The 20,697-nt window shown below is 40.7% G+C and overlaps 1 non-coding gene across 1 annotated transcript; it reads left to right on the top strand.

Moving 5' to 3' along the window:
- The first annotated feature begins 11,039 nt into the window (after positions 1–11,039).
- Positions 11,040–11,151, top strand: LOC123462514. Its single transcript, XR_006638329.1, has one exon. It is a non-coding gene; the product is annotated as a U6 spliceosomal RNA (small nuclear RNA).
- Positions 11,152–20,697: the final 9,546 nt, after the last annotated feature.

The raw sequence follows: 20,697 nt of genomic DNA, 5'->3' as shown, positions 1-20,697 counted from the left end.
TTCAGGCATGTGAAACTCTGTTCCCTATTAAAGAATAATATATATGTTATGTCTGTGCTCATGTGGATGTACATGTATGTTTGGTGTTTTTTACAACTATTGTCCCTCTTATTTTATTTATTTATTTATTTATTTATTTATTTATTTATTTGAGAGCGACAGACATAGAGAGAAAGACAGAAAGAGAGAGAGAGAGAGAGAATGGGCACGCCAGGGCTTCCAGCCTCTGCAAATGAACTCCAGACACGTGCGCCCCCTTGTGCATCTGGCTAATGTGGGACCTGGGGAACCGGGCCTCGAACCGGGGTCCTTAGGCTTCACAGGCAAACGCTTAACCGCTAAGCCATCTCTCCAGCCCATGTCCCTCTTATTTTTGAGACAGAGTACCTCATTAAACGTTTGAGTGTGGAGCTCATTAATTTGATTACATTAGTTGGATAGCAAGCCCTAGAATCTTCTCTTTCTGCTTTTACAGAACTGGTATTACTGGCACATGTTTTAGTATGGAAAACACTTTATCAACTGAACCATCTTCTCAGCTAGCAAACAAATTTTGAAGTGGTCAAACCACTTGGAATTCCCATCTGATTACTCACCCCAAGTATTGTCCTGTGCATATTATCCCTAAGGCTCAGGCAAAAACATTGTCTTAGAAGCAATGAGAATGAATATAAGGTATGATTCTAACAGATGGTACATAAATTACAGGCAAATATCAGATTATTGGCATTTGAAACAGTGGCAGGCAGGATAAATATAGGTGGTCTTTCTACCTTGAGGATGTTGTACCCTTAAAGTACATTTTTGTTTGTTTGTTTGTTTTTTCAAGGTAGGGTCTCACTCTAGCCCAGTCTGGAATTCACTATAGAGTTTCAGGGTGACCTCAATCCTCCTACCTCTGCCTCCCGAGAGCTGGGATTAAAGGTGTGTGCCACCATGCCCAGCTATAGTACATGTTTTTAATATACTTTATCACTTGAAAATTATACCATTATGATAACAATAGTGGTTAGATTGTCAAAAAGGCAGTTTTTCTTAAATGCCTTCAGGACCCTTCATTTCTAAAAGTCAACTGGGTTATCAGAAACATACATCAACTTTGCAGGAGAATAACTATCACTCTTTTGTATTACAAATTATAATATTATCTTATATAATATATTATATATATATTATAAATTATTACAGTACATTTTAGAGGTTTTATTTACACAACACACACACACACACACACACACACACACACACACACACGTCTTTTTGTATCTAGAAATTTGTTTTATTCTTTGTATAATAGGAAGGAAGGAAGGAAACTTTTCCCCATGAGGCTTGATGTTTGCTATGTCTCTGAGGGATATGTAAGACAAGTTACACCTCCGTCACAAGCTACCTATGTGTCAAAATGTTCTTGTCTTTTTCCTGAAGTTTAAACAGCTTGATAATGTGTGCATTTAAAACCATTGACATTGAATAAGCATATACCACAATAAATGAAAGCCTTTAATATAGATTTCCAGTTCTTCAATTACAAATCTTCCCATTAAGTATTACATTTACTTCTGTTAGGAAGACATTCATGGCCCATGGAAGTAAGGACAGTGTATATTGTCCACAGAGTTATATACTTGGCCTTTGTCTTGGGTTTTCCAGCAAGGGTTCGCATCAGTATTAATTTTCCTGACACTTTTCATGATGTGAACACATTAATACTAGGAACTGCCATCTGATCACTGACATAAACTACTGAACTATTGTCAAAGAACAGTGACTTCCATCACTTACAGAAAATTTAATGTAGTGAGGGAAATTAACCTCATCAAAATGTACCTTGGGTATGAAGTAAGAAATATATTTATTACTTTATGGTAGAAAATGGTTTGCAGAGACCATGCTTTCATTTATTTAATTGAATCTCAAGCATCAAAATAAGCTTTCCCCAATGATTGCTACTGATGTATGACCCTAGGCAAATCCTTCACCTGATCTTTCTTTTGGTACAGGAAAGTCTACCATAACTGTTAAGTATAACACATGCCATGTATGGAAAAACATTGTATTCTTAGATAAAAATAAATAATTCTTGGCTTCCAGTCAAGATGGCCTCCACCTAACTGTGCCACAACTCCCAGAAAGGAGAGGCAAGGAATCAAGGGGTCACTAGGACTTTTAGGGGAGAGAACAATCTCTAATAGATCACCAGTGGGAGGGTGCAAAGGAGCAAAAAAGGGAATCGGCTGATTCCCAGGCTCTCCGGTAACCCACCTGTCCCCCAATCACCCCAAGTGGTGGTCCTCACCAGAGTCCCAACCTCAGGCTACTTGGGCTCACAGTAACTGCAGGCAAGAAGACCCAGGCCAGTAGTTCCACCTGAGCCCTCAGGCACAGACAATTGCCAGGGTCCACCCCCACACCCACAAGTGCTACGTCCACGGCGACCTCGCCTGTGTAGCAAGCAGAGATGCTTCTGTACTGGATGAGAGCTGAGGACAGAGGGCCAGCACTCCTCGGAGGGATGCCCCCGGTGACCCCTTGGCAGTCAGTTACTGTAAAGGTTCCTGCTGCCCATGAAGTCACGACGACCTAATTGCTGGCGCCAATGCTGTTTCTTTCCTGCTTTCTTCTACCTGTTTGTCTAAGAACAGCTAATTCAACACTTATTAGTAATCATGCACGCAATCAGAGTACAAGAAACAATCTAAGCATTGAATGTGCCCCTCCTATGATTAGGGCAATGGAGAGAATGTATAACTCTACTAGGAATAAAAAATTAACTCTAGAACAGTTTTTAGATGGTGTAGAGTAGAAACAGCTTATGATGTTTTAGAACAATACTGATCCTGAGAAAGTGAAAGTAGAAATGTTAATCGATAATGTTCATTAGAAGCATGACAGTTCTACAGATAAGGAGTTACAAAACTTAGGCATTCCCACTAGGAAACTTCCTGGGGGATATGTTCAGTACTTGATCAAGGACAGATGGTGGACTCCTAGAGCTGGAATCTACTTAGTTCCACTCCCCTATGAGGGAGGATATGATGAATTCGGTAATAGATGGGTGAATTATGAAGTAAAAAGGAGGCTATGGCATTCTCTTCCATTTATGGGAACGCTTAACAAGAAAGTGTAAGCCTTGGTGTTTATACAGTCCTTGGGGTATAAGAAATAAGTAACCTGTTATTCACCTTACACCTAGTTTCTGTTGTGGTCAATGATACAAGGCATCCTTCTTAAAAAATGGGTACAGTTCCTGCCTGATCAACATTACATGTATGCTTACAATAGAACAATACTTAAGATTGTTTAGATTAAGGATTTCTGAAATCACTTGTTGGCTTGCTAAGTTTCCCTGTGTAATCTGTATAAAATCTTCATGAAACCTTCAGTAAATTGCAGCAGCATATTCAACTTGAGTGTGTCTGTCTGTCATTTCCTCGCGGAATCCCGAGTTCTCCTTGAGCCTTCGCCCTTGTTCTCCCTCGGTCCTGATCTCCCCGAGAGTCAGTCCGCGGCACACAAGGTCACAAATTCCCCTCATCCCCACACTCCTGTCCCCCTCCACCCTGACTCTGCCTGTTCCAACTTTGGAATGCTCCACTCTGTCCCTCCCACCTCTCCACTTCCGCCCACTCTGCTTGGCCTGTCCTTGATCTGGGACTTCAGATCCACCCACTTGGCCCACTCACATGCAAATCCTGGTCCCCTCTGCCCTGATTCATCCCCGAGCCCGCATTTCTCCAGCATGGGACTTCCCCAGAGCATGACTTCAGACCTGCTTTGCTAAGCTCTGCTGGACTGTGCCTGCCCTAGCCCCCTGCGAATTCAGAACTGCTCTGCACCACCCCACCCACCTTCTGGCACATCTTGACCTTGCTCATTCTGTCCTGAGGCCATGGTGGGAAACCACCTGCTGTCAATTTGGCTATCTGATCTGCTCAGTGGAACAGAACTCATAGCTAGAGCTGGGAAACAAGTCAGAATCATATTCAAAAATGAATCCGCTTTCCACTAAACTATCTCTAAAAAACAATGGTTAACACATCTACTTGGTGCTAACTTTACTCTCCACTGAAGAATCTGCTTCTCTTTTACAGATAGATGCAGATCCTAAGGGGAGAACCACCCCATCATACCTCAAAAGGGCCCCAGCTGAAACTAAGTATTGGAGAAACATGCAAGAATGCTGTTTTCTTGGCCAACCGGCAAGCAGCACAAAGATGAAGGAGATAGACAAAGAGAATAATCAACCCTTACCAAACCAGGTATCCAGAGACACAGAGGCACCCAATATCTCAACAGAGAAGCAGACCTAATATGAACCTAACATGTCTCAGGGAAATTTGCCTAAGAGGGGGCTGAAAGAATGTCAGAGCCACATGTTGGGTCATGACACACAGAGACATTTCCTCCTATCCAAAACTAAAGACTAACCCCAAAATCCACCACCCATATGCCCCAAAAGGAAGGTCCCTGTGGAATGGGGAAGACAGAGAGGAGACTCACAATGGTACCAAGTTGACTGCATTCACTGACTACAAAAATGAAATGAAATGAAATAAAAATAAATAAATAATTCTTAGCACAAAAATGCAGCCATGTTTGAAATAGTTTTCAATTACTATTTGGTAAGTTTTCTTCTTTTTTCAATAAACTTATAATAAAATGTGTGTGATAAAATTCCCTGATATTTTGTCTATATCCACTAGATGATTCAAGCCTTCTCTAATGTAGAAAAGATAAGACAGATATACCAAAGTGTCAATTCCTTGTCCATGTTTATATTCCATTAGTTCTATCTTTTTCCACAAGGGAGTTCCTATAATATTGTTGCTTGCATAAGACATGGCAACAAATACATATTTAGGATAATAATTTGATTAATACAAAGAATACAAGCCAAAAGAATAACATTCATTTACACCAGTTATGAACTTGATTGATAAATTAAATTTATTTTATAATTTTAACTTCTACACACTGCATAAAATTGTTTCCATATACTTTTCTCATACAAGCTACTAAGATAATATCTTAATGCTTTATCTCTAATAGCTCTTTCTTTCATTAAATGAGCATTTTTTTATTATAATTGTGTTGACCAAACAACTTCACAATTATGTTTTCTCACTTACTCTGTCTCTTGCACTTTGGATGGAAGCCAGAGCTTTGTGCATATTTGGCAAGCACTCATCTAAGATGTGCCCTCATTCCTTGATTTGCTCTTGAAATTAAACATTTTCCATCATTATTTGACTATGAAAAGCAAAATAATTTCATTGCCAAATCTAGCATTTAATTTATACATTACAATACATTATACTTTCATTTCCTAAAACATACCACTTTTATATTAAACACTGAAGAATAATACAAAATCATAAATTTATTCTTGATTTTATAATTTCATCACTTTCTTTTCAGCAAAATAATATCATATATTTTGAATTAATCTAATGCCAATACCAGATACATCTTCAGTCACAATGTTCCCTTTGATACTGACTCATTTTAGGATAGCAAACATCAAAAAATTAAATGCAGCCGGGCGTGGTGGAGCATGCCTTTAATCCCAGCACTCGGGAGGCAGAGGTAGGAGGATTGCCATGAGTTTGAGGCCACCCTGAGACTACATAGTGAATTCCAGGTCAGCCTGAGCCAGAGTGAGACCCTACCTCGAAAAAAATAAAATAAAATGTTGGTGAGGATGTGGAGAAATGGGAACCCTCATCTACTGTTGGTGGGAATGTAAGATGGTACAACCACTTTGGAAAGCAATATAGAGACTCCTAAAATAGCTGACAATAGAGTTACCAACAGACCAGTTAGTTCTGTATTAATCATGTATCCTAAAAGCTCCACACCTCAGTTCAGAGAGATTTGCTCAACCATGTTTATAGCTGCTCAATACATAATAGCTAAGAGCTGGTATCAATCTAGATGTCAATCATTAGATGAATGGAACTAAAATGTGGTATACCTACACTATGGAATTCTACACAAGAGTAAAGAAAAACAACTCAGTGAACTCACCCAATCACAGAAATATAATCTCCATTTAATCTCACTCATCTACAGCTCCTAACCTGAATCTACCCAAGTTGCCAACATACCTAGCAAGCATCTCCAGGACCAGACAATAGGGAGGGTAGGGAGGGAGGGGAGGGCAAGAGGGGGGTAGGGACACAAAACTGGACCCAAACGGCAATGGTATTTTAAAACTCTACATCCTGAAAGACCAAATGGTTGAACGTTCACCAGGCCCTTCGAGTGAACACCTAATTCACAAGGCCTTGGAGAGGATACAATGAAAACTGACCTTTATCTCCTCCTGTTTCTGTTTATTTTCTCTCTCTCTCTCTCTCTCTCTCTCTTCTCTCTATCTCTTTTATATCACTTATCTTTTTCTTCATTCTCTTCCTGGGTGCTGACCTATAACTCCCAGTACTAGCAGGTGGATATCATCCACAATGAGCTTTTTTTTCTTTTTTTTAATTTAATTTAATTTTTTATTTGAGAGCGACAGACACAGAGAGAAAGACAAGTAGAGGGGATAGAGGGAGAGAGAGAGAATGGGCGCACCAGGGCTTCCAGCCTCTGCAAACGAACTCCAGACGCGTGCGCCCCCCTATGCATCTGGCTAACGTGGGACCTGGGGAATCGAGCCTCGAACCAGGGTCCTTCGGCTTCACAGGCAAGCACTTAACCACTAAGCCATCTCTCCAGCCCCACAATGAGCTTTTGATCAGAGAGACTTACAAGATTCCCCCCACCTCCACAAAAAAAAAGGACAGATCTCTATCAGAGTGTTTGATGACTCACCATAGGTTAATGATAAGACCCCACTGCTGAAGACACCATATGCTGTTGGCACATAACATGGAGTGACATGGCTGGAAGCTGGAAGAGAGTCAGTCCCCAAAGAGTTAGCATGTCTAGTGCCAGAAGGTGTTACATGAGTGACTGGGGGAAAATGACCAATATCTGTTTAAGCAACACATGGTCTAACCTACTTAGCAGCAAACAACCTGATGTGATGCTCACACCAGTGCAATAGAGGCATATAGCCATGGTGGGAAACCGACTGCTCTCGATTTGGTTAACTGATCTGCTCAGTGGAATGGATCCTATAGCTAGAGCTGGGAAACAAGTCAGAACTATATCCAAACATGAGACCACTCTCCATTATCAAGATCCCACCAATTGTGGGCTACAAGTAGGCCTAGACCTATTAAACTCTCTCTAAAAATTAATGGTGATCACATTTATTTGGTGCTAACTTTCATGGCCTTTTTGTTGGATGCATCTTTGTTAAATTGGGTTTCTTGCATGTTTGTGTGTGGAAAGTTATTTACTGAAGCATGGGTGACATTGTCAAGGCTAACCTCTCTCTCCTAGAAACTATTATTGTCATAAGCTACTTTGGGAGGTATGCAGTCTTGTTAACCTCTATCTTACCCATAATGAAATACTGGCAGGCTCAAACTTTTCAGGAAACCACTGTTTCTTTGAGCAACTCAGACATGTTGCTCCACAAAATAGCATTCCTTGCCCCTCCATCGCATCCTCATATTCTTATATTCACCCTAATTCTCTTTTGGAAAGTTCCCAGAGCCGTGGAATGTGTGGTTCAGGTGTTCTCTTTAGGGATTTGCCCAATATCATTACTTGCTTCTGGTAGTTCAGTAGTTTGGTAGTGTGTTAACCTCTGTCCTTTGCATAAAGAACTTCTGTAATAGAAGCTATAAGCAGTACAAATTTATAGGAACAGACACAATAAAAGGCCATTTAATATGCTATTTAGCATAACCACAGTAGTGGGTTCTCACCTACAGCCTATGTCTCTAGCCACAGGGTATTGGCCAGACTGTTGTTATTGTTGTTGTTGTTTCTTGTTGGTTTTGATTTTTTGAGGTAAGGTCTCAGTGTAGCCTAGGCTGACCTGGAATTCACTATGTAGTCTCAGACTGGCCTCTAACTCACAGTGATCCTCCTACCTCTACCTCCTGAGTGCTGGGATTAAAGGCATGTGCCACCATAGCCAGGAAGATTTTTTAATATAATGAATGAATTTCTTTCTGTAGAGTTGATCTCAAATACTCATATACAATCAGAGAAAAGTTGGATGTTCCATAACTTTTGTGCCACTATTGTACCATTGGGCTCACATTGCTTGGCAGGTCATGTGTGAAGTACATCAAGTCCACAGCTGGGTAGGATTGTTGGTAGCTTATCTTCCAGAACAGCTTGCATAGTACTTTCTGTCATAAAAAAATAAATCTAGCTAACATCAAGGAAGCTTCCATCTCAGTTTAGGTTCTCTACTTCCTACAACTGAAGTTGTCTTTAGTAACAGAGATTTACTATGCAGATTTCACCCACCTTGTTTGTTTGAGACAAATTATTTCATTGACCCTAAAGTTTGCTGATTAAATTTTGCTATGACTAGCCAGCTAGCTTGCTTCAGGAATGTACCTGCTTCCAAATCCCATGACTGGATTACAGGTGCACACAACCACATGTGTGGCTTTTACATGGCTGTGGGGGATCTAAACTCAAGTTGCAATTGTTCAGCAAGCACATTCCATGCTAAGCCAAATCCACTGCCTTGACAAAGCCCAGATTTAAGGCCATTATTACTTGCAAATAATACTTTTCTTTCAGTTAGAACAAAATGAGCTCCAAATGTCTTTTTTTTTTTTTTTTTTTTTTTTTTTTTTTTTTTCTGCCTGTAATCTCTATCACTTCTCTCTATGTTTTCACTTGCTTCTCTGCTCTGGTCATGTTGACTTATTGTTCTTCTAAAATCCTAGTGTTATTCTCTCTTTTAGCTAGATTTTTCTAATTCTCTAAGGTGTATAAGCATATCTGGAATTTCTGTCTGAACATATAAGAATGCTGAGCTCTACCTATGTTTCCTGGAGTATGCTTGCTTAATGTGTTGGTGGTGGCGTTTTCTCTGTTTGTGGACCTGGGAAAGTGGAACAGCTTCTTTCATCATTATGGAGCTTCCCCAGGATCTGTAACCTTCAAAAAAATTCCATTCCTCCTATAAGCTACATGTGGTTTGGGGTTCATCACAGCAACTTGAACCTAACTATGAGAACTGGTACTGGAGACTGGGTTACTGCTGCATTATGAGCCTGACCAGATAGATTTTGGTCTTTTGGGACTTTTGTTCTGGAAGATTGGGAAGATACTTGGTACTTGCAACTGAAAATTACTTCCAGAGTGGTAAGTCAAGTTTTATTCGATTTATTGACTATTCTTGTGAAAATTCTAAGTGCAAAGAGAATTTCATTTGTAGGTCTTATCATGAGTTTTCTAAGGAGAAAGAAAGACTGCAGAGAACTTTGTTGGAACTGGGCTACTGGCATAAAGGCTTGTTGCATTCTGCTGCCTGTGCCCAGGGATTTTTATCAAAGGTAACTATTTAATGATCTGATGTGCTTGACTAAAGATATGGAACTGAGAAATGTAAGATTTGAAGTTAGAAAATCTGAAGAAAGTCTAAAATTATGGTCACTGAGACTTGTTGCTGAAATTGCTATTGTCAAATATATGAGCATTTGAAAGGAACATGCTCCAAGTACTTTATACTGAAACAATGGAAATAATGCCTTAGGAAAGACAGACTGGTAGAAATGTAAACACTTTTGAAAGGAGATGACTGAAAGGAAGGAACCAGATCTTCAAGGTCATGATTTATTTCTTCCCTGAATATGAATATGGCTGTGTCCTACATATCTGGAATCAGTTTCAGAAGCATGAAAAATGCATTGAGTGGGGCATGCACTATGTGTGATTCCAGGAGCCACTGGTGAGATGTGGCACATATTCGGGGTGTGATGACCTTGATAGGCCAGTAGAGCCATTGGAAGATGCACTGTTGTTTACATGGAGACCTGAAGTGTTTTAGATATACTGGAATTGTGTAAGGGCTACCTGAGCTCTGTTGGCTCAGGATGGAAGTTTTCCCTGACTCCTCAGTCAGTTGGATGGGTGGAATTCAACAAATCTAGATACTTGTCACTGGTCACTGGTTATAATATTGGACTTGAACTACAGATGTTTGATGTTTGCTTAATGGTTATTGGGTTTTCATTGGTCTAGTCTCTCCTTGTTATACCTTATACAAGTTGGAATATCTACTATGTGCCTTTATATGTTAAAGGAATATAACTTGTTTTGATTTTACTGTACTCCCAGCCAAGAGACGATCTTAAATCTCAGAAGAGACTTGGAGTTTTTGAACTACTTTAATTTGGCAAAGACTATGGAACCTTTGAATTTGGACTGAATAAAATATACAGTGTGAGACAGTTATGAATCTATTGGTGTTCGAGGACAGATTGTGGTAGTTTAAATGGATATCCCCTCTCCCCAATAAATTCAGGTGTTTTATTCAAGCAGTAACTTGGTGTCACTGTGAGAAGATCCTATGGTCCAGCACTAAGATGTAGTGACAGATCTGGAATTCCTGTCTAAAGATATGAGAGTGCTTGAGCTCTTCCTGGAGTTCATAGAGTGTGGTTGCTCAGGGTGCTGTTGCTGATGTATACTCTCTGTGTGGACCTGTGAAAAGGGGTCAGCATCTTTCATCGTTATAGAACTTCCCCTGGATCTGTAAGCTTCAAATAAATTCTGTTCCTCCTATGTCTGGTTTGGAGGTTCATCCAAGCAATGTGAAGCTATGACAACTACCTTCCTTTCAAGCACAATCAACTTGAGTGATACTCTAGCTGGGAAGGCTGATTGCATGCCCAAACCTGGCCACTTTCTCAAAATAAACTTGATTTAATTTCTAAAGATCTTATTTTACTGCAGAGAATTTCTTTTCTTATTTATTCATGGTTTTGCCTTATTTTGGCATTTGCAGCTCCAAGCATGAACACCATGTAGAAACTGTTGCCTGTCTTATTACTCCAGGGTTCTCAGGGAGCAAGCCCTTAGGTAATGATGAGTGGGTTGGAGAAGGCTTGATTGTCTACCTATTTAGCATATTTGATATAACAGTTAAACTCTGATCAAAAATTCTTGGTTTTGTACTTGCTTTGGCAGCACATAAACTAAAATTGGAATGATACAGGGAAGATTAGTATGGCCTCTATGCAAGGATGACACACAAATTCATAAAGAATTCCATACCAAAATATTAAAATAAAAAAATAATTTTATTTTTTAATAAATGTTGACAGCCTTCATAGATACACCCAGTATGACATGATCATAATTCCTCCCCACAATTATTATTATTATTGGTTTTTTGAGGTAGGGTCTCCCTCTAGCCCAGGCTGACTTGGAATTCACTGTGTAGTCTCAGGGTGGCCTCGAACTCACAGCAATCCTCCTACCTCTGTCTCCTGAATGTTGGGATTAAAGGCATGCACCATCACACCTGGCTACAATTATTATTTTTAACGAAATCTTGTAAATAATATTACTAGGTACAACAAATAATGTGATGATTTCATGAAACAATGTTAAATATGCGATTTCTATAAATCTTTTCAAATAATATATGATATTTCAACATACTTTCAAGTAGTCTACAAGTTATCTGCCACCATCTAAAATGAGCATATTGGTCTGTCTATTGTAAACATACATTTATTTGCACACTATAGAATTGTTTCAAGACATTTTAAATTCAAAAGAACATTTGTAATATGCATGGCATTCAAGAGGTGCAATAAAGTGACTGATGTATGTAACAGTTTCCTTTCTTAAAGCAGAAGTCAACAAGACATTATGCATGTATATATATTTCACTGAGTAAATGTAATCAGCACCACCAAATGCATTTTTGACATTTGCTTGATTTATTTCCATGTCAAACTGTTTATCACTGTGTGCTCTTAGCCCAATGAAATGGCAGGAAAAATAGACTAATGGAAATGTCTTTAAACCATAGTTCTCTTTCACTCATTTTAATTGCAAGAGATTTTATTCCTTTCTCTAGACCTCCAGTCACATGTAATGCATGCATCATTCTTTGCATATAATTTAATCTCTGTGGCGACTTCAGTGATGCAGAGCTGATCATATCTGTCTCCTTGAAATGTAAATCAATTATCCCTGTCATTCTAAGGACAAATTCCTTATTGTGATGCAGAATCTCTTCAAGATGTCAATCTCTCTTCCTCATGCATCCTTTTTCTTTGCAACCACTATTTTCTCCTTTACCTCAATGTAGCTGCACATAGAATGTATTCAGTCTACATTGTCCTACCAATTGTCATCTCTCTTGGATTTGTGTAACTAATGCTTAGTCACAATTCAAGGTTCAGTTCTGTTCAGCTTTCCTGAGTAACCTTCTCAGGGCCCTATAAAGACTCTGCCATAGATCCTCTGCAGGCCCCTGTGAACATTCTCACTACCTTGTTTTATACTTTTCAGTTTATCTTCCTCAACATTTGAAATATAAAACTCTAAGGCAAATGGAATCTTACCTATATTTCACTTTTCCAGGATTGGGTTTGAAACATGACCACTGTTTATTTATTGAAAATGTAAAATACTTTTTAATGCATAAATAATGATCACAAAAAGGGAGATAAGCAAATTAATAAATAATTTGAAATTCAATATACTAGTCTTTAAAGTTCACAAAGGTTGATAATGATATGATACAGATCACCAAAGCCTTAGTATGGATAATAGCTCTGGCACCTCAAGAGTTTAATAAATGTGTTCTGTGCTCAAACCAACCTAACATCAAACATTATAGAGATCTGATTATGTGGTGCAAGTGATTGCCTTAGTGGGGAAATTGTATCTGTTGGGGTATAAACATGGCTAAAACTATAAGCTGCAAAGTATTATTATTTCTATTTCTGGTGCTATTTTTTCTCTTTATCCTCCTATATGTATTGGTATATTAGAGTTAGAAATGTAAACTTAAGAATAAAAAAGGAACATTGTGCATGATTAATGACAATATGATCCACTTTCTTAACTTATAACAGTTAACAAAACGTAACACCTGAATGTAAGTTATGTAAATAATGCACTCACAAGACCACAAAGTAGAAGAAATAACTCTAAAAGCTACAGTATGCCTTTCATTTCCAAAATAAATGATTGTACATTGGAATTAGTATATTTGTAGTACATCTTTAACAATGAAATAGTGCTAATTTCTCCCATATTTATATTACATAATTAAGTGGGAAATAGTGACACTAGACAATACTGATAATATAACTCCCTATGCTCATGCAAATATTAATTGCCAAGCCACTCATATACCAATAGAGTCCAAGAATTCTAAAGTAATATGCTTATTGCTTCTAGCCTCAAATTCATGCCATTACTTTCTAATTAAACATGCATTTCTCACCACATTTTGTTTTGCTAAAATCTGATTTGGCACTAAACCAGTTCAAATTGTTTTATATCTTCACTATGTTCACTCATTGATATGCATCATACAACATGTTCTTTTTTTCCTCAATACAACCAGATAGAAAAGCTTTCTCTTGTATTCCATGCAATTTGAGTAGCGATCTGCATTGTTGTCAACATTCCATGACCTTATTTTGATAATATTCTTTCTCGAATGCAAGAGCTATGTGGTACTTTCAGTGTATGTCCCCCCAAAGGCTCAGGTATTCTTAGTTAAAAGCTCGTCTCAGCTCTGGAGGGTGCCAGCATCCAGTGAGTAAGGCCAGATTCTCCTGTCACCTTTCCCCCTCACACCCTTTCCTCCCAGTTCCCTGCTGCTGGCTTGGGGCTGCCTGGACCCTGTGAGCTTGCTTCAGAAGCAGGCCCCTTGCTCCACATTCCTGATTGAAGGGCCCTTGGGTCCCCAATTCCCAAATCCCCTGATTCGCAGTGAGTAGGTCAGATCTTCCTGTTTTCCCACCCTTCCTCACAATTCCCTGATCCTGGTTGGTTCCGCTATTGCTGGCATGGCTCTGCGTGGATCCTACAAGTTTACCGATGAAGCAGGGTCCTTGTTGTTCCTTCATGATTGAAGTGTCCCTGGAGCCCCAGTTCCCAAGTCCCCTTCTCCAGAGGGTGTGCCCATGGATTCCCTGGTCTCTGTTGGTTCCCCTGCTGCTGGCATGGGGCTGTCTGGACCCTAAAAGCTCGTTGCTGATGCAGGCCTCTTACTCGGCCTTCCTGATTGAAGGACCTCTGCATCCCCAATTCCCAGATCCTGTGCTGTGGAGGGTGCACAGGAGGAGTAAGTAGGCCAGATGTCGTCTCCCTCCCCCTCCCCCCCATGTCCCCATTGCTGGTCAGTTCCTCTGCTGCTGGCTTGGGCTGCCTGGGCCCTGCAAGCTTGCTATAGAAGCATGCTCCTTGCTCCTCCTCCCTAATCAAATGGTCCCTGGGTTCCCAACTCCCAGATTCCCCAACTCTATAGGAGCCACACATGGAGTGAGTAGGTCTGAGCTCCTAGTTGGTTCCCCACCTTCCAGTTCCCTGGTCCCACGACATCCCTGCTGTTGTTTTGGCGTCCCCTTTTCCCTGCCTGTGGGCAGCAGAAACTGGTCTTTTGCTCTGGTTTCCTTAGTGACTGGCCTCTGGGTTCCCAAATCCCTATTCTCCTAACTCAGAAGGTCTACCAGCCACTGTAGGAGCAAGCTTCTTCCCACTGGCTCTCCAGCCTCCAGGCTCATGGTTCCCTAGCCCCTGCTTCCCCTGTGCTGAAGAGTACATGCAAGTGGAATGAGTAGGCCAGAGCTCCCAGTTCCCTACCTCCCACTTTCCCAGGTGACTTTGATGTATCTGCAATCTCCAAAATTTGTGCATCTGTGGTTATAACCCCATCATGCATCAATATGGTTCACATTTAAAACAGAGCACCCTCTGAAGATCCTACAAGGACAAACACTTGTTTTCCCCGCAATCCATGAGGCTGGATGCTTCAGAAGTTCCATTCTGGTACTGAAGGTCGGGAGAGAAGCTGGTCTTCAGTCCATGCTCATCTTCAGTCCACACTGGAATGCAGTAAGCAGCAAGAAGCACTTACTGGCAACCAGGTGGGAGGGATACTTACCTTTTCAGAGCTTCCTTAGAAAAAGTGCCCCCCTCTGAGAGATGCAACCCACACTGGAAGAAGGGCTCACCCTGGGGGAAGAATTATTCCCTTAGTTAATCCTCCCTTGAAGCAACCACAGAGACCCATTTATGAGAAATGTCTGTGGATTCCTAAATAGATCAAGTTGACATGAAACTTAACCAACACAAGTCTGCCCCATTGCCAAGTTGACACCAAACCATATCTCCTTGCATCATATTTAACTTCCCAATGAAGATAGTAACAAGGTCATAATTCAGCCTAACAGGATATAACTATTCCACATACAATTGAAAATGCACCATCTCCCCCCCAACACAAAGTAAGGTTCCTTAAGGAATACCTAGTCTCTAATACAATAGGTCAAATATAAACTCAACAGCAGTTATCTAGTGATATAATCTTAATCCATATTAGTTACCTGATAGAGAAATAAAGGAAGAACAGAAACATCTTAACATTGGTATACATATGTACAAACATTCTTAACCAGGTAGACAGAAACACTCCTGGCAATTATAGTCCTAGTTTCTGTAACTGGTCACGTGGCTTTAGCAGGTATTTGTAACTGCCTTTTTCTACTATCCATTCTGTATTTCCTCCACCTTCAGCAAACACCTCAGGAGGTCTTGGTCCTTTACCTAGAGGGGTGACCCATACCTTCATTCTTTTTTTTTTAATTTTTTTGGTTTATTTTTATTTATTTATTTGAGAGCACAGACAGAGAAAGAGGCAGAGAGAGAGAGAGAATGGGCACGCCAGGGCCTCCAGCCACTGCAGATGAATTCCAGATATGTGTGCCCCCTTGTGCATCTGGCTAACGTGGGTCCTGGGGAATCAAGCCTCAAACCGGGGTCCGTAGGCTTCACAGGCAAGCACTTAACCGTTAAGCCATCTCTCCAGCCCCATACCTTCATTCTTGAAGTATCTGGGCCCTTTATCATGCTGCCTTGATTGGATTGTTGCAAATGTCCATTGACTTTGATAACAAGGCAGAGTAACACTAAGACATGCCCTGAAGGATCTCCTGCACCCTAGACATACTCTTCCTTATCTCCATTGTAGAGGAGCAGTCTGATTTCCTCCTGATAGTCTGGATCAATCACCCCTGCTACAACTGTAACTGCTTTCTCAGCCTGTTCACTCAATGACATCAGTAGCCCAAAGTGGCCAGGGGGAAATCTTAGCTTCCAGATAAATGGAATGTTCTTTGTGTCTCCTGGAAAAAGCACTCCCCAATCTTCCACAAAGACCTCTACAACAGCAGAGTGTAAGGTTATGGGAAGAGAAACCAAAAAATTGGCTAATGTGTCACTTGGGGTGATGGTAAGCAGGAACATTCCTATTTCTACCCCTTGATTCCTGGACCCAAGAATTTGGGCTATAAGAGAAACAGTATCATATATAGGATGTTGATTCAGAGAATATACAGCTTATTGGAGGACACTCCCCCAGCTCTCCAAACTATTGCCACCTAGTTGGCACTATAGCTATTTCTTTAAAAGGTCATTCCACCTTTCTATCATGCCGGCTGCTTCAGAGTGGTGGGGCACGCGACAAGACCAGTGAATTCCATGATCACGAGCCCACTGCTGTACTTCATTGTCTGTGAAGTGAGTTCCTTAGTCAGAAGTAGTGCCGTGTGGAATACTATGATAGTGGATAAGGCATTCTGTAAGGTCATGAATGGTAGTTTTGGCAGAAACATAATGTACAGGAAAAACACATGCCTACCCAGAATAAGTGTCTATTCCAGTAAGGATAAAATTCTGCCCTTTCCATGATGGAAGTGGGTCCAAAGTAGTCAACCTGCCACCAAGTTGCTGGCTGGTCACCCCAAGGAATTCTACCATATCAGGGCCTCAGAGTTTGGCTCTGTTGCTGGAAGATTTGGCATTCAGCAGAAGCCATAGCCAGGTCAGCCTTAGTTAGTGGAAGTCTATGTTGTTGGGCCAATGCATAATGTGCATCCCTGCCACCATGGACACTTTGTTCATGGGTTCATTGGGCAATGACTGGCTGGCTGGGGAAAGAGGTTTCCCAGTATCCATAGAACAGGTCAGCCTATCTACTTGATTATTAAAATTATCCTCTGATGTGGTCACCTTCTGATGAACATTAACATGGGACACAAGTTTCTTTATATCCTTTGCCCATTCATAGAGCTCTATCCCCATACACATTCCTTAAATATCCTTCTCACCAATTTTACAATTGTGCTCCTTCTGAGTTCCAGATCATCCGGCCAAACCATTGGCCACAGCCCATAAATAAGTGTATAAACACACATCTGTCCATTTTTACTTCCAAACAAAATGCACAACCATGTGCACTGCCCACAGTTATACCTATTGTAAAGACTTGACTCCACCTCAGTCCTTCAGAGTTGTCCCTGAAAGGAGCTATAAACCTGTAGCTGTTCACTTCTGAGAGGTTTCTGTATATTGTGCTGAACCATCTGTAAACCATGCCCTAGTCCTTTCCTCCTCAGTCAGTTGATCATAGGTCACACCCTATGATGCCATAGGTGCATGGTTGGGGACAGAAGGCATTGTAATTAGAGTAAAACCATAGGCATTTGGGCAACTTCTTCATGTAGCTTACTTGTGCCTTCAGGGCCTGCTCGAGCCCAACCACTGTCCACTTGATGATGGACTGCTGCTTATCTACTTGATTATTAAAGTTGTCCTCTGATGTGGTCACCTTCTGATGAACATTAACAAGTTTATTTATATCTTTTGCCCATTCAGAGAGCTCTATCCTCATACACATTCCCTAAATATCCTGCATTTACAACTTTATGGCCCAGTGGCTCATATAGCATAACACCCAATTCATAATGGGAAGCTCAGGTCACATAGTAACATGATGTTCCATTTTCAAGCATTCAGTTTCCACCGAGACCCAATAAGCTAAGATCTTTCTCTCAAGGGTAGAATTGTTGTTGGCAGATGACAGAAGGGACTTGCTCCAGAATTCCAAGGCTCTCCACTGTGATTCACCTATGGGGGCCTGCCAAATGCCCCAAACAGCATTCCTACTTGCTACCACTAACACCTCAAGTACCATCAGTTTGGCCAGATCATATGGCACAAGTGGCAGAGCTGTGTGTACAGCTGCTTGAACCTGTTGAAGAGTGTTCTCTTGTTCTGAGCCCTGCTGAAAACTAGTGGCTTTCTAAGTCACTTAGTATATGGGATGGAGTAAGACATCTAAGTGAGGAATGCACTCTCTAAAATCCAAATAGGCCCACTAGACATTGTGCTTTTTTCTTAGTTGTCAGGTGCAACAACTTAGGTTTCACCTTAGAAGGAGTATCACTCCATGCCCCACAACACTGAACTCCTAGAAATTTCACTGAGGTGGGAGGTCTTTGAGCTTTGGATGGATTTACTTCCCATCCTCTGATGCGTATATGCTGTACCAGCAACTCCAGAGTGGTTACCACCTCCTGCTGATTTGATACAATCAGCATAATGTCATCAATATGGTAGACCAATGTAAAACCTTGTGGAAGGGACGGGCAATCAAGATACCTGCTAACTAAGCAATGACTCAGGGCTGGGAACTAATATAACCTTTAGGTAAAACACTAAGGGGGGGGCACAAAATTGAACCCAAATTGTACTGGTATCATAGAAACCTATATCCTGGAAGTTAGACTAAAAGGTTAAAACCTCAACAGGATGTTAAGGGGAGTACCTGAATCGAAGGGCCCTGGAGAGGGTAAGATGAAGCCAAACCTTAAATATTTATTGTTCTTTCTCTCTCTCTCTTACTCTCTTTCTCTCTCTCTTTCTTTCCTTTTTTTTTTTTTTTTTTTTTCTTTCTGTTCTCTTTGCTCTGGCCTGCAATTTCCTGTTCCAGGACATGGTTAACATTCACAACAAGCTGTTAATTGGAGAGACCTACAATGTCTTCCAATACAAATAAGACAGACTTCTGTCAGAGCACTTGATTACCCAGCAGAGGTTAATGGTAAGACGCTACTGTTGAAGATACCATGCACTGCTGCCACAGACTACAGAGAGACCTGGTTGGAATCCAGAAGAGAGCCAGTCCCCAGACAGTTAGCCCATCTAGTGCTGGAAGTTGTTACATGATTTACCAGGGGAAAATGGTCAACATCTGTCTGAGAAACTAAATGTCTAAGCTACTTAGAAGCAAAAAATCTAAGCTGGGCAGGGCAGTGCATGCCTTTAATCCCAGTACTCAGGAGGTAGAGGTAGGAGAATTGTCGTGGGTTTGAGGCCACCCTGAGACTCCATAGTGAATTCAAGGTCAGCCTGGGCTATAGTGAAACCCTACCTCGAAAAACAAACAAACAAAAAAAACAACAACAACAACAAAAAAAAACCAGAAGCAAAAATTCTGACATCTGACATGATGCTCACACAAGTACAATAGTAGCATGGAGCCATGGTGGGTAACCAATTGCTCTTGGATTGGCTAATGGATCCACTCAGTGGAAAGAAAACCATATCTGGAACTGGGAAACAAATCAGAATCATATCCAGATAATGATTTTGCTTTTCAATGTCAAGCTCCCTCTAGTCTTGGGCTATAAGAGGGTCTACACCCTATAAGTTATTTCTAAATTGATAATGATTATCCCATTTAACCAGTGCTGACTTCATTCTCCATTGGAGATTCTGTTTTTCTTTTTCAGACAGGAGTGGGACCTGAGGATATAAAAGACCCAGCACACTTCACCCCAGCCCCAACTAAAACCACAGAGGAACTGGAGAAATGAGCAAGAGTATTGCTTTCTTGGTCAACCTGACATCAGTACAAGGGTGAAAAAAGATACACACTGAGGATACTCAATGCCTACCAATCAGAGGTCCAGAGGCTTCTAAGAGCCCCTCATTGAAGTATACTTAAAGTGCACCCAAAATGGTTCAGCGAATTTTGCAGAAGAGGGGTGGAAATATTGTTACAGTCACAAGTTGGGACATTATGCACAGAGACATTGCCTCTCTCCCTCTTACTGCTGCCCCCCAAAATGTATGACCCACATTTCCCATGGGGTTGACCTACATCAACAATGAAGAGGTCTTCTTTGGACAAGGAATAGGATTGAGAGAAAGGATGGTACCAACATGTATTATTTACATACTAAGTATGTCCATATCTAATAAAAATAAAATTAAAAAAAAAACAATAAAGGTGTACTGCTGACCTTGCCAACTGAAGACAAATTGGTTCCGATCATCTTTATGGACTGATATGGAGAAAAAAGCATTTGTAAGATCAACAGCTGGATACCACGTACTAGGAGATGTGTTAACCTGCTTAAGTAAAAGAACTACATCTGGTACAGCAGCTGCAATTGGAGTCACCACTTTATTAAGTTTCTAATAATCCACTGTCATTCTCCAGGATCCATCTTTCTTCTGAATAGGCTAAATACAAGAGTTAAAGGGAGATGTGGTGGTAATCACCACCCATAAATCCTACAACTCCTTAATAGTGGCATCAGTTGCTGAAATCCTACCAGGGATGCAATACTGTTTTTGGTTTACTATTTTCTCTGGTAGAGGGAGCTCCAATGGCTTCCGTTTGACCTTTTCAACCATAACACTCCATATGTCAGGGAACTAATGTAGGGGTTCTGCCAACTCCTATGTATATCTATTGCAATTATGCATTCTGGGACTGGGGAGATAACT

This window comes from Jaculus jaculus, chromosome 7, assembly GCF_020740685.1.
Source record: "Jaculus jaculus isolate mJacJac1 chromosome 7, mJacJac1.mat.Y.cur, whole genome shotgun sequence".
Lineage (NCBI taxonomy): Eukaryota > Metazoa > Chordata > Mammalia > Rodentia > Dipodidae > Jaculus > Jaculus jaculus.
This window is presented reverse-complemented; position numbering and strand designations above follow the sequence as displayed.